Genomic DNA, 13,190 nt, shown 5'->3' on the forward strand with positions numbered 1-13,190 from the left:
AAGGCTCAGGCTAAAATTTGTTTTAAATTGTCTTAAATTTGTGACTAACAAGAATAGTTTTAAAGTACACTAGAAACATGAAAAATTGACATAAATTGTTTGTCTAAAAAATAAAATAAATATTTCAGAATGTAGTTCTGAAAAATAGTTCACAATTAAAGTAATTCAAATTGATGTTGACTGTATCGAAAGCTATAAAACATCGATTCAATTTATCTGAACAAGTTCTATTTAATTCAGCTGCAAGTTTCCAGTTCAGAACACTTTTTGTTTCGCCTCAATTTTCAATTAGAAGCTGGCACATCAATCAAAAGTGAGAGAGCCACAGTTATTGCTGGACACAATGTGAAGTAGGCGGTAAATCAATCGAAGCGAATTGATAAAGCTGAGCTCCAGCTGCGTTTTTTGTGTAGTGAAAACTAAACGAGAAAATTGACTTGACATCAACAGATGGCGGGCGAGGTGAAAATGTCGGAAAAATCTAGGCCTAAAACTTGTCTGTTCGCAAAACTTGTGTTTTTGCTTCCCGTTTCACCTTTCATTTATGTTCTCTCTCTTTCTCTTTTTTTTTGGGGGGGTGTCTTTTGCTTTGGCGCTAGCAATTTTTTATCGTCAACAAGATTTATGCGGCTTTGTGTCATAATTCTAACACCAGAAGGCAGGTGGAAGAAGCGCCTGGAACAACAAATAGAGCAAAAAGTCGAAAGAGAATGAAAAAGAGAGAGAGAGAGAGAGAGACAACTTCTCCTGCTCAACTTCTGTCTTCTTTTTACGACATTTGTCCACTTCTTCGACTTCTGTTGTCTTTTGCTTGCTTCGTTCTCTTCTCTACCTTTGGCTTCTTACATTTGTTGTTTTGGCCTTTCGCAAAAAATAATGTTTTGTTTTCGGCTCTGTTCTTCTCTAATGCGTTTTAAAACTCGCCAGGAGATTGTGGAAAAAGAGTTTTATCATTTGATAAGAAAGTTTGTAAATAAAAGTGCAAATATATATTTTAAAAATACCATAAATAAAGAAAAATACCATAAATAAAAATACTAAAATCAAATTTAAATATCATAAATAAAAATACTTAAAATATAATATAAAAATACTAAAAATAAAATTATACAAAACATAAAATTAAAAAAATACCAAAAACAAAGAATACTAAAATATACAAATTACTTTAAATAGAAAACAATGCAGTCTTAATATAAAACTATATACAATTAATGTAAATAAATTAAAAACAATTTTTTTCTTAAAAATTGATTGAACACAATTTGTAAGAAAAGAAAAGAAAATTGTTTGTACTTTACATTATTTTGTTTTATTATATTTAAACTGCAATGCTTCTTATTTATAGTATTTTATGTATTTTCAGTATTTTTATTTATGGTATTTTATTTTATTTTCAGTATTTTATTTTTAATATGTTTATTTGTGGTATTTTATTTTATGTTCAGTATTTTATGATATTTTTTTGTATTTTATTTTAATTATAGTATTTTTTAAATAAATATTTTCACTTAAAGTGAATAACATATTCTTAAGCAATTTATTTCCTGTTTTGTTTTATATAATGTTAGAAGTATTTTCTTGGCAAGTTCTTTATTTACGAGCAGACTTCACTGTACCTCTAGCTTACTGCATTTTGTGCCACCTTTCGACGGCTTTGTCAGTGGCTTTAAATCCCATAAATAAGCACTTTTCCAGTGGGTGTTCTGTGGTAAGAGTTCTTTTCCGCCACTTCGCAAAAGTCTCTTCAGTATATTAGCCATTAAATGTGCTCCGCATGGACGTCGAAGTTGTTTGGCTTGAGATCAGAAAAGAAGAAAGTTATGGCTAATTTACTTGCATTGGCTTAAGCAGTTATTAAATCAGCAAATTACTACACAGCTTCCGCAAATATTAAATACAAGAATACAAGTTTTAAATTTGTGCAAATTGTGTTGTTTATTTCTTGTAAGAGTTTTAGCAGTGTTTCTAAAACTTTTCTGAGTGCTACTATTAAGAAAAAGTGCACTGAAATAAATTAAAATACTTCAAATTAACGAATTAGTAAGCTCTTCAAATTTAGCTTCAATAAATTTGAAATTTTGAATATATTATTTCAAATGTATAGACATCTATTTCATTAATTTCAACAGCCGTAACATTAAGTAAAACAAAGTGTGTATATTTATTCTAGTATATTCTGGTATATTTTGCACATTACCGTATACTTTGAATATAATACTATATCACTATATTAAATATGGCCTTTGGTATAATTTGAGTTTTTATATATATAATTTAGTATATTATTATATAATTTAGGTATATTAATTTAGTATATTTTAAAATTGATACTGCATAGTTTTACTTTTATTCTCAATGGGTATCTCAAAGTTGCTTTCTTAATTTATTTAAATTATTCAGTACTTAGTCTTTAAAGGTAGGTCGTATTACATTCATTTTAATTTGGTTAAATTACATTTGTCTTTGTCGTCTGCTTCGAATCGAGTCTAAAATACCATACATTATTTTAATTCAATTATTTTCTTTATTATTTAAATTTCTATTTAACGAAAATTCAATTCACAATACTGACTCCTCAATCGATTTTAAAGCAAATTAAAATAATACAAAACTCTTTGCCTTTTAAAAGTAAACAAAAACTTGAAGTTAATAACATTACCATAACTAAAGTGATGGACTGTTTTACTATCACAATTTTATCTATTACCTTTATTTAATGCCGCACAATTTTCAAATACAACAGTCTAGTATTTAACGCTATAATTTGCTGTTGGAATTACTAGTTTCATAATACAAATGAGACTGCAAGTAAATAATATTTTCATAACTAAAACTGCTACAAAATAGACTTAACTACAACTCGTAATACAACATTTACAACAATTTCTACTACTACTAAACTATATCTACAACTTCAACATCTTCTTCTCCTCAACAACAACTAAATAGTGAATATGTTTTTGTGTTTGCACGTGTCTAGTTCATGAAGTTCCTTTTTGATTGCCAAATAAATATTCTAAACATATTTCAGTTGCCATTTCTGGCAGCAGAATTTTCCTGGTATTTTCCACTCGACTGTTGCTTGGCATGCCAAATGTTTTGCCACTCTCCTCTCTCTCTCTCTTTGCCCCTGAACACAACTGACACCCGCCCAAAAATATTGAGGGCAACAGCTCAATCGAGTTGTAGAGAGACCTTTGTGCTTTCCTGAACTGCTGTCGGAGTTAACCTCCACTGAGCTGGCAATTATAACAAGCCAAGAGCACAGATACAGAGCTGCCAATACACACATACACACACACACAGACACACACTCCACTCACTACACACACTCACAATCTGCTCTGTAACACATTTAGCGATAAAATTTCATCAAAATCTGTCACGTACTTGGACGCAAATATATGAACACAGCTTCGTCTCAGACATATGTACATTCATATGGCTAATGTCACACACACAGTTGTAGATATAGATATATAGACAAAGGCGGCAAACACACCCACACACACACACACACACACAGTTGACCCGCTGATGATGCCGTCGCTGCTTTGTTGTTGGCTGTTGGTTGCTGGTTGCACATTAATTTTGACAAAAACAATTTCATTTAACGACATTTCCGGGGCAAGCGCGAACACCAACAACAGGCGTCAGACAGCCACAACAACTACAACAACGACTACAACAGCAACCACTACAACACCAGCAGCAACAGCAACACTTAAAACAAGTCCAAGCTCCATTTCCAACCCCTCAACTCCAAAGTACAACCCCCAAAATATCTCCACGCGACCCTCGAAAACTTGACTTGACACATTCACAAGGCGCCAAGACAAGACGAGTTAACCAGGCGCAAAACTGTTTAAGTATGTGAGCAGCAACAACAGCAACAACAATCGTAACAACAGCAACCACTACAGCAGCAGCAACAATGCCTGGTCAATGCATTTCAATGTGCTTTGCTCTCCATTTCGGAATCCAACTCACAAATTTGGCCACAGTCGCTGCTCTGGGAATGTTGTTTTGTTGTCTCTATCAGCATTGTTGTAGTTGTTGTAGCATTGTTATTGCTGTTGCTTGCCAGCAATGTTGCTGCTGTTGTTTTAATAATGTTGTTGCTACCCTTTTGGGTCACTTGATTGTCTTGTCATTCGCTGGCCAACTTGAACTACACAGTGCATGATTTTGACCTAAACGCGGCGAAATTGCTTCAAATTATTGGCACTAGTTTCAATCATCTATTCAATCTGCTTCAATCATTTACTATTGTTGAATCGAGTTTCTTTTTAGCTTACTCAACTCGTTATAAAATCAAATAATCTCTTATTGAAATTGAACAAACGATTAGCAGTATTTGCAAATATACTGATGTGCCGACAGATACATACCTTATAGTCAATCAACCATTCAATCTGCTTCAAGCATTTACTATTTTTATTACGTTTTGCTTGTTAGCTTACTCAACCAGTTACGAATTCAAAATGGTGAACAGTATTTTAAAATTTACTGATGCTGACTGATGCTTTTCAGTCAATCAGCTATTCAATCATTTTTTATTATTAACTAATCCGGTCATTTAATCAATTATTTATTTAAAAAAAATGCATCACAAGGAACTTTAAATTTTTAAATTGAAATCAGACTTAGCACATCTGATTTAATCAATCAGCCATCAATCATCTTCAATCAACTCCTATTTTTTATTCTATCACTGAATTAGCATTATGAACAAGGTTTAAATAAAACTTACGTTAAATTAATTGATAATATGTTTGAATTCCAACATAATATAATGATCAATCATCTTTTCAATCGTCTTCAATCAATAACTATTTTAAATCCAGTCGCAAAAGCCTTTTGAACAAGCAATCACAAAATATTCTTAAAATGATTAGCAATATTTTCAAATTCAAATCTGATGCGCTCATTTTACCAGTTACATTATCATCAATCAGCTTCAATCATATACTATTTTAATTAGAATCATTCAACAAGTTATTCAATAAGTTAAAAATTCCAAAGATCGTTTCAATTTCTAAAATGATGAGCAGTATTTTCTGATATATTAATGCCGACTTCGTCAATCATCAATCAACTCTTCAATCACCAAATATTTTTACTATTGTCACTTATTAGCATACTCAACAAGCTGCTAAATAGATTCAACAATTATTCAATCTGTGCAAAATGTGGCAAGTCAATCAGCTAAACAGTCATTTCCATCAATTTGCTAACAGCAAATCAGTCAATCAATCATCGTGCCCTGTTGGTCATCCAAGCTCATTATTAATCATTTCGATACAGCTATTTGCTGTGGCTCTTTATAGCGTTACTTGTGAATAAATCTAAATGCAAATTACGCTTTCAAATTGTAGTTAAAGCAAGTGTGAAAACACTTCAATCATGATGCAGTGTTGCCTAATGCGAGTATGAACTGACTTTGTCATTTTTGCAACACTGTAAATTGCTTTTGCCTCAATTGTTGACGTTGACTCGCCTTCTTGTTGCTGTTGTACATTGTACATTGCCAAATTTGAAATTCCCATTGTGTGTTGCCAGTTGCCAGTTACCAGTTGTTGTTGTAGCTGTTGTTGTTGTTGTTGTTGTTGTTGTTGTTGCTGCTGCCTGCTGACTTCCTTCGACTGCTGCCTGCTGGCTGCCACAGTTATTGTTGTAACGGGAAGTTGCGTCTAACACGCACGTACAACGAATGCCATTGCCCATGACAGGCAATCCTCTGGCCCTGACACGCCCCCTCCCGCCTCCCACTCCTCGCTCTCTCTCTCTTTGCTGGCTGGCAGTTCACTCAATATGCCAGTCAGCCACTTGGCGAGACGCAGTTGTGGTTAACATTCAACGAGAAAGAGAGAGAGAGAGAGAGAGAGAGCGAGGGCAAAACGAAGTTGTGTAGACATTTGCCGAAATGATTTTCAAATTTTGTGTTGGCTTTTGTTGGGAGGGAGAAGGAGATGGTGGAGACTAGAGGGGGAGGCAAGTGTAACGTCCTGCTCATCTATTCAAATTAATGAGGCGTGTCTCACTTATGCTTATGTGCTCATGAATCCCATCCGCTTGCCTTTATTTTTCGCTCACCCCTGAACTGTTCCTTTCCCAAGCTGCTGACTTTTCGCTAGCCTAGCAGAGTCGACGTCTCTCGACTCCAAGCGTCATCATATTTTCGCTTTTGATGTTATTGTAATTTATTATTATTTGCTCAGCCATGTGCCACGCCCAGCAGTTCTCACTCCCACTTCTCTATGTCTCTCTCTCTCACTCTCATTCACTCGCTCAACTTTCATTGGCCTTTCATTGTTTATTGTCATTGTTATTGTTTTTGCTGTTTTGCTATTGCGGCTGTTTTCGTAAGCTGCTTAAATAATTAGTTAATTGATTTCGTTTGGAGTCTGCGAATTTAATTTCTACCAACAATTTGGTTTTTGGTTGCATTTCCAATGAATTATAGTCCAAATATCAGTGTGATAATTATGTCAATATTTAATTATTGGCCTGCAATTAGTAGCACATTATTTGAGCTACAACAATTTTTATCTGATTGCATCTAAATTTTCAGGAATTACAATTACTATAGTTATTATTGTAAATATCAAAATTCGCGACTCTAGCTTTTACGCTTGCTATTCGATTTTTGTTGATTTGCGGGGGCGGAAGTGGGCGTGGCAAAAATTTCAAACAAACTTGATCTTGATGAAACATAACAAATGCTGTCGAAAAAAAATTATAGCGTTCTGTCTTATATTCTCTGAGATCCAGTATTTCATACGGACAGACGGACAGACAAACAGATAGACGGACAGAGGGACCTGGCTAGATCATCTCGGCTTTTGACGCTGATCAAGAATATATAGGTCGGAGATGCCTCCTTCTACCTGTTACATACATTTCCTGCCGGCACAAAGTTATAATAAGTTATAAGTTATAACTATACTCTTATTAACTTAATCAAGTTTTTTTTAATTTTGGTAACCAAATAGTTGTCAGCATATATATTAACAAAAACTTAGTCACATTGTCGCTTTGAAAGTATTCGAGAATAATTTCGAGTACTTCGGAGATTGATCCCACTGTCAACACGCGACTGAAAGAAATTGTTAACAATTTTGTTGTCGAATAATCTTCAAGAAGAAGCTGCTTGCAGCAAACAAACAGAGCCTATTACTATTCCTAATGATAAGCCATGATTTTATGCTCCGCGCTTATCTTTTCTTATTTTTCGAATTTAAAAATAAAAATACAGAAAATCATTCGACATTGAAATCTCTTCTTCCGATAGAGAGTCTAGGGCCCAGACTCTAGGTTATCATTTTTTTACCTCTCTCGTTCAGATCTATTGAGTGGAGTCCACATCGGCTGCACTGACTTTAACGAAATATTCAGTTCCAAATTCAATTTGCTTGCGGGCAGTCGAAACATTTAAAATGGGCAAAATAAAATTTAACGGAGTTTTCTTACTGATGGTCCTTCAAATATTCTTGGTGGCTACAACAACTGGAGATGAAGTGAGATCAAAGACATAATACTAAGAAGAATAAAGAGTGATTAGAGTTATACGTTTTCTTTCTAACAGACGTATGAATCAGACCAAAAAACTGTGAAACCGTTGCTCGATATTATTAGACAGCTCAGAAATAAGTTAGAACAAAGTGAAACTAAGGAAAAGCAGATAAGTGAATTAAATTCTGATCTTATGGAAAAATATCATGAAATTGTAAGAATTCATGAAACATTCGTGAAGGAGGCAGCTCTATTAAATGAGTATAAAAACAAAGTAATCAAAGGGGAAAACGATTTGCAATTGTGTCAAAATAAAGTTGATAAATCTGAATCTGAAATTAATTCACAACAAAATTTAAAAGACCAACTAACAGACAAATCCATCAACTTAGAAACTTGTCAAGTTCAATTAAAATTTGTTAATTCTAGATTAATTGAAAAAGATGAAAATATAAAGAGATTTAGTGAGAATATTAAAAATAACACAGAACATCAGAAAACACTTGAGTTGGAATTAGAGAAAAGTAAATCTATATTAGTAAAGCATGAAAAAGATATTCAGTTATGTCGTTCAGAAATCAACAAATTAAATAGGACATCAGAGAACATTAGAGAAGAACAGAAAAAGATTCAATTGAAATTAACAGAAAGTGAAACTAAGCTAAGTCAATCTGAACTTGATAAATTAAATCCCACAACATGCCTCCCTTTCGGAGAAGATCCAGGAGTTCATCAACTCAATTACTGTGGCATAGGTTTATTCAATGTGTGCGATAGTCAGTTAGCTGGACCTGGATGGATTGTAAATGAGGGAAATGAGGATTTCAATAGGGATTGGGCAACGTATCGCAAAGGTTTCGGTTCTTTTGAAAGTGATTTCTTTCTTGGATTAGAGAAATTACATCGTATCACGAGCTTGCAGCGTTTCGAACTTTACATACATTTGGTTGATCTGGATGGAAGAACCTACAACGTTCGTTATGACGACATCAAAATATCTGATGAAGACAATGGATATGCACTGAATTTGGGTAAATCCAATGGAACTATTAGTGAGGAAGGCATGAGATACAGTGAAAACATGAAATTCACAACATTCGACCGCGACAACGACGAAAATTATGATGGTAATTGCGCAATCATGTATGGAAGTGGCTGGTGGTACCATTTTTGTTCTGATTGGTAAATATTGCAAATTTTTATTTTCGAAGGAATACACATAATTATAGATTTTTGTTGTTTCTTATGCAGTAATTTAAATGAATCAAATCCATGTTGGTGGGTCAATGAGTACATTTTACTTAATGAAGTTAAGATGCTAATTCGCCCCAAACAAGCGATGAAGAAGTGATAAACTGAAAAGCTGAAATTCCCATATTTGACTCAATTAAATAATCATTTATATATAATTGTTGCATTAAGAAATAGCGTTCTGATTTATTTTTTCAATGAAAATATATATGTTTTCATTGAATTTATTGTTTTGATGTAGCAAATTTTAGGTTCAGTAAACTTATCATTGTCCTATAGTCGAACCTTGAATATTAATGTAATTTAAGAAATGATCTTTAAACATAAATAATGCAGTTTTGTTATATCAGTTGATGAAAAGGTAATAATAATTACACAAAGCAGTATATTATAGTGGGTGCTAAGAGTGTATTTATTTTGCTCTTATTAGACAGATGAATTCGACCAACAAATGGAAGAACAGTGCCGAGTGTGCTCGACTGTGAGATACCCGCTACCCATTTTGAATAAAAGCTAAATATTGTGGTATTATTCTCAAAATATACCAAACATACTACAAAAATACCAAATGGTATATTTGGTATATCGATATAGAAGGGTAGCGGGTATAAAAAGTGTCACTGAAACTGGAATTTAGTTCTTGTCTATAGTAAATCTGTCGCCACTAAATCTGTTGACTTTCTAGTGTTTAAGCTGAGTTAATTTAACGCCTTCGCTTGGGTTTAGGCAATTAACTTAAGCTGACCATCACAACAACAACTTTTCTACTTCTTGTCTTCTGGAATAAGAGAGAACTACGTTTCCTCTTTCACACTTCTTTCCGCTCAACTTCTGCTTCAGTTGCCAACTTGATGCATTTGCTGACCAAGGCAGAGGAAACCGTTTAAAGGTCCACAACAGAGCTGGCAAAGAGCCCAAAGGTGTTAATCAACTGCCACTTCACTTAAGCTGTGGCATCGTCCTGTTGCACAGTGGCACGAAACTTCTTGATAAATGCATTTACAACTTTTCATTATTCTTATTTTTCTTCTAAATTATCTTTTCTTTTTTTCCAACTTTTGTTTAGCATTTCGCAAAATTTCTTTAAGTAATTTTTATCAGAATAGTTTTGTTACCACTGTGCAACTTACATTTTTGTTTACGTTCTGCCATCTTGCCAGTTCCCTCTGCTCTTCTCTTCTCTTCTCCTTCCCCCTGACTGAGTTCACATTAAAAGCTGCCCGCTTTTTATTTATGGCCATCAATTTTTTATGACCCACAACGCGCTTCAAGAGCGAGAGCAAAAAAAAAAAGTTAAATGCAAAACGGAAGAAATTCCCTTGCACTCCGCTCTTCTCCCTCCTCCCTTCCCTCACTTCTGTTCTACTTCGTCGTTCTCATGCGTAAGCAATTACTAAAGGCAAAAAACTCAAGCTGCAGTTTAAAAGAGATCCAAATGAACAAATAATAAATGGTAGAAATATTTAAATAAAATATATTTGAAGAATGAAACATTTTTAAAAATAATAATATATTAAATTACAAAAAAACATATTTAAAATATAATAAAACACAATGAATAAATAAATAAATTCGTCAATATTGAATGTGCATAGTAAATATATTAAAAATATTAAACGCAAGAAATTAAAGCAAATGAGAAAAAAAAAATACATAGAACGAAAATTTAAAAAATATTAAAAACAAGTATACAGTCGAGTGTACTCGACTGTGAGATACTACCCATTTTCTCAAAATATACCGAATATACTGCAAAAATACTAAAAATATACCAAATGGTATATTTGGTATATCGACATAGTACCGCATTCAAAATATACCATAGACGGCACAATATACCAGATTGTCAGCCAAAGTAACTAAGACGCCTTGAAAGTAGGCGTTTTTGCCCATACAAAAGTATTTCTTTAATAACTTCGACAAATTTTATCTGATCGCAACCAAATTTTCAGGAATCATAACTACTATAGTAAATATTGTATATACAAAACTCTAGCTTTAAAATTACGCTTGTTATTCGATTTTTTGATTTGCGGGAGCGGAAGTAAAAATGTGAAACAAACTTGATCTGCGTGCAAACATAACAAATGCTGTTGAAAAAATTATAGCTCTATCTCTTATAGTCTCTGAGATCCAGTGTTTCATACGGACAGACGGACAAACACACAGACGGACAGACGGACATGGCTAGATCGTCTCGGCTGTTGACGCTGATCAAGAATATATATACTTTATAGGGTCGGAGATGCCTCCTTCTACCTGTTACATACATTTCCTGCCGGCACAAAGTTATAATACCCTTCTACCCTATGGGTAGCGGGTATAAAAATAATAAAAAATACACTAAATATTAAATTATATAAAAAATAAAATAATACATAAAAACTTTTTTTTAAATAAAAAAATAAAAATAAACAAAAAAATTAATTTAATATATAAAAAAATTAACACAATATAAAAAAAGTTAAATATAAAAATATATTTAAAAAAAATTAATTTAATTTAATTAAAAAATATATAAACAAAAATTTAAAATAAAAATAATATTGAAAAAATGCCCAAATAAATCTATCAAATTACTATTTATTAAAAAGTTTTTAAAATGGTTTATCAACAATCTTAAAATTCAAAAGACTTCATCTAATGATCAATTTTAAGTACAGAGAATGTTAATTAACAGAGATTCAAGCTTAACAGCTGGCTGTTAAGTTTATCTACTGTTAATAGTAGAGACATCAAAATACAATTTCAAATTGTGTGAATTGTATTTAATTTGCTTATTGTGCTGCCACAGAGAAGTAAATAAATAAACAAATAGCTGAATGAATACAGTAAAAGCAGCGAATTGTTTAGCATAATTTGCTCATGAAATGCAGACAGCAAAATAGAAATAGTAAACACTATAAAAGAAGGGCAAAAAAGAGTCAAAACAAGTTGCAGCAGCTAAAAGAGGAAATACAAAAGGAAATAAAGTAGAAATTAAATACAACAAATTTGCTTCAATGAAATGAGATTTAATTGCAGGCATTTCAGCTTATAAAAAATAGCAACATAAATAAATACAAACAACAAAAAGCGAATAAAATAAATAAATTCAAGCAAGCTTCAGAAAAATATGTTTCAGTTGCGCGAACAAAGCGAGCAAAGCAAATGGTGAAAAAACTTGCAATATTTTTTTTCGTGTCTTTTTTTTTGCCTATTTCTCCGCCATGTGTTGTACGCGAGGGCGTATACTTAACGTTCGTATTGTATTTTAGTCGCATTAGCGAGCGAGATAGCGAGAGACATGAGAAGAGTGCAGCTGAAGTAGCTGAAGCGATAAGACAAAGCGACAGATTCGCAGATACGCGATACAAAAACAGACGAAAGTTGAAAGATCCAAAGATACATTTACATTTAGATACAGTATCTGTGGTAAGCACGCGCACGTGTTGCATATAGATAGAAAAAAAGAATACACAAAGAACAAAATCAAACACAAAAAGAGCCGCATACATGGCGTATGAGTAATCAAATTTGAAATTTCTCCCTTTTCTTTTATTGACTGCTGCTTTTGCTACTGTTTCTGCTGCTGTTGCTGTTGCTGATGTAATTAAAAGACCGCCGACCTGTTGGTCAGACAAAAAAAAGGCACTAAACAACAACAACAATGGCAATGGCAATGAACAGACCAGCAAATACGTAAAGCGATTGTGGCAGAGAAGAGAAGTGGGTTGTAGGAAGCGAAGGTGTGAGAGCGAATGTGATAGCAGAGCAGTCAGCACAGACGAACACCGTTAACAAGGTTACATTAAAACATGTCGGAATGCGACAAGCTTCATGCTTCTGATAGCACTTTAAATACCCTGCAAAGACATTTGAAATGTTTTTGTTGTAGTCAATAAATATTTGTATCGCTTTCTTAGTAGAGCTGACTGATGAACCAAGACTCTAGCTAAACTGTCAAATTATGCTATGTTAATTAACAGTAGAGTAATTCATATTCATACATAGCTTTGGTATTAATGCTGACTGTCAAACCTATTTAAATACAATTCATTTGTTTTATAATTGTAAATGTGTAAGTTTAACTATTGCTTAATATTATTATACAGTTCTTGCTAAACTGTTTTCTTATGCTATATTAATTAACAGCAATTCAGTTCATACATTACGTTGCTCAAACGCTGCTGTTATGTTAACAGACAAATGTTACGTTAACAGACATGCATATATTTAAAATGTAAAGCAGATTCTTTCACTGCTGTTCTCGTTGCCAATTGAAGTATTTGTTTAAAACATTTAAAACAAAAATTGTAAAATAAGGAAAGCCTTAACTAAAACTAACTCAAGAAATATAAATATCGCCTTATTGATAAAGCTGTCTGTTGTATTAGTTTTAATATTAATTGAACTGTGGTTATAATAAATATGTATATTCA

The 13,190-nt window shown here is 32.9% G+C and overlaps 1 protein-coding gene and 1 long non-coding RNA gene across 5 annotated transcripts in view; one reads left to right on the forward strand and one right to left on the reverse strand.

The window, feature by feature from the left end:
* LOC133835255 (fibrinogen-like protein 1) overlaps positions 1-13,190 on the reverse strand; it is a 150,125-nt gene that overhangs the window by 132,423 nt on the left and 4,512 nt on the right. The window lies entirely within an intron of this gene.
* Positions 1-13,190, forward strand: part of LOC133835289 (uncharacterized) — a 115,162-nt gene that overhangs the window by 81,879 nt on the left and 20,093 nt on the right. The gene's annotated exons all lie outside the window — the stretch shown is intronic.

This window comes from Drosophila sulfurigaster, chromosome 2L (assembly GCF_023558435.1).
Source record: "Drosophila sulfurigaster albostrigata strain 15112-1811.04 chromosome 2L, ASM2355843v2, whole genome shotgun sequence".
NCBI classification, from domain to species: domain Eukaryota; kingdom Metazoa; phylum Arthropoda; class Insecta; order Diptera; family Drosophilidae; genus Drosophila; species Drosophila sulfurigaster.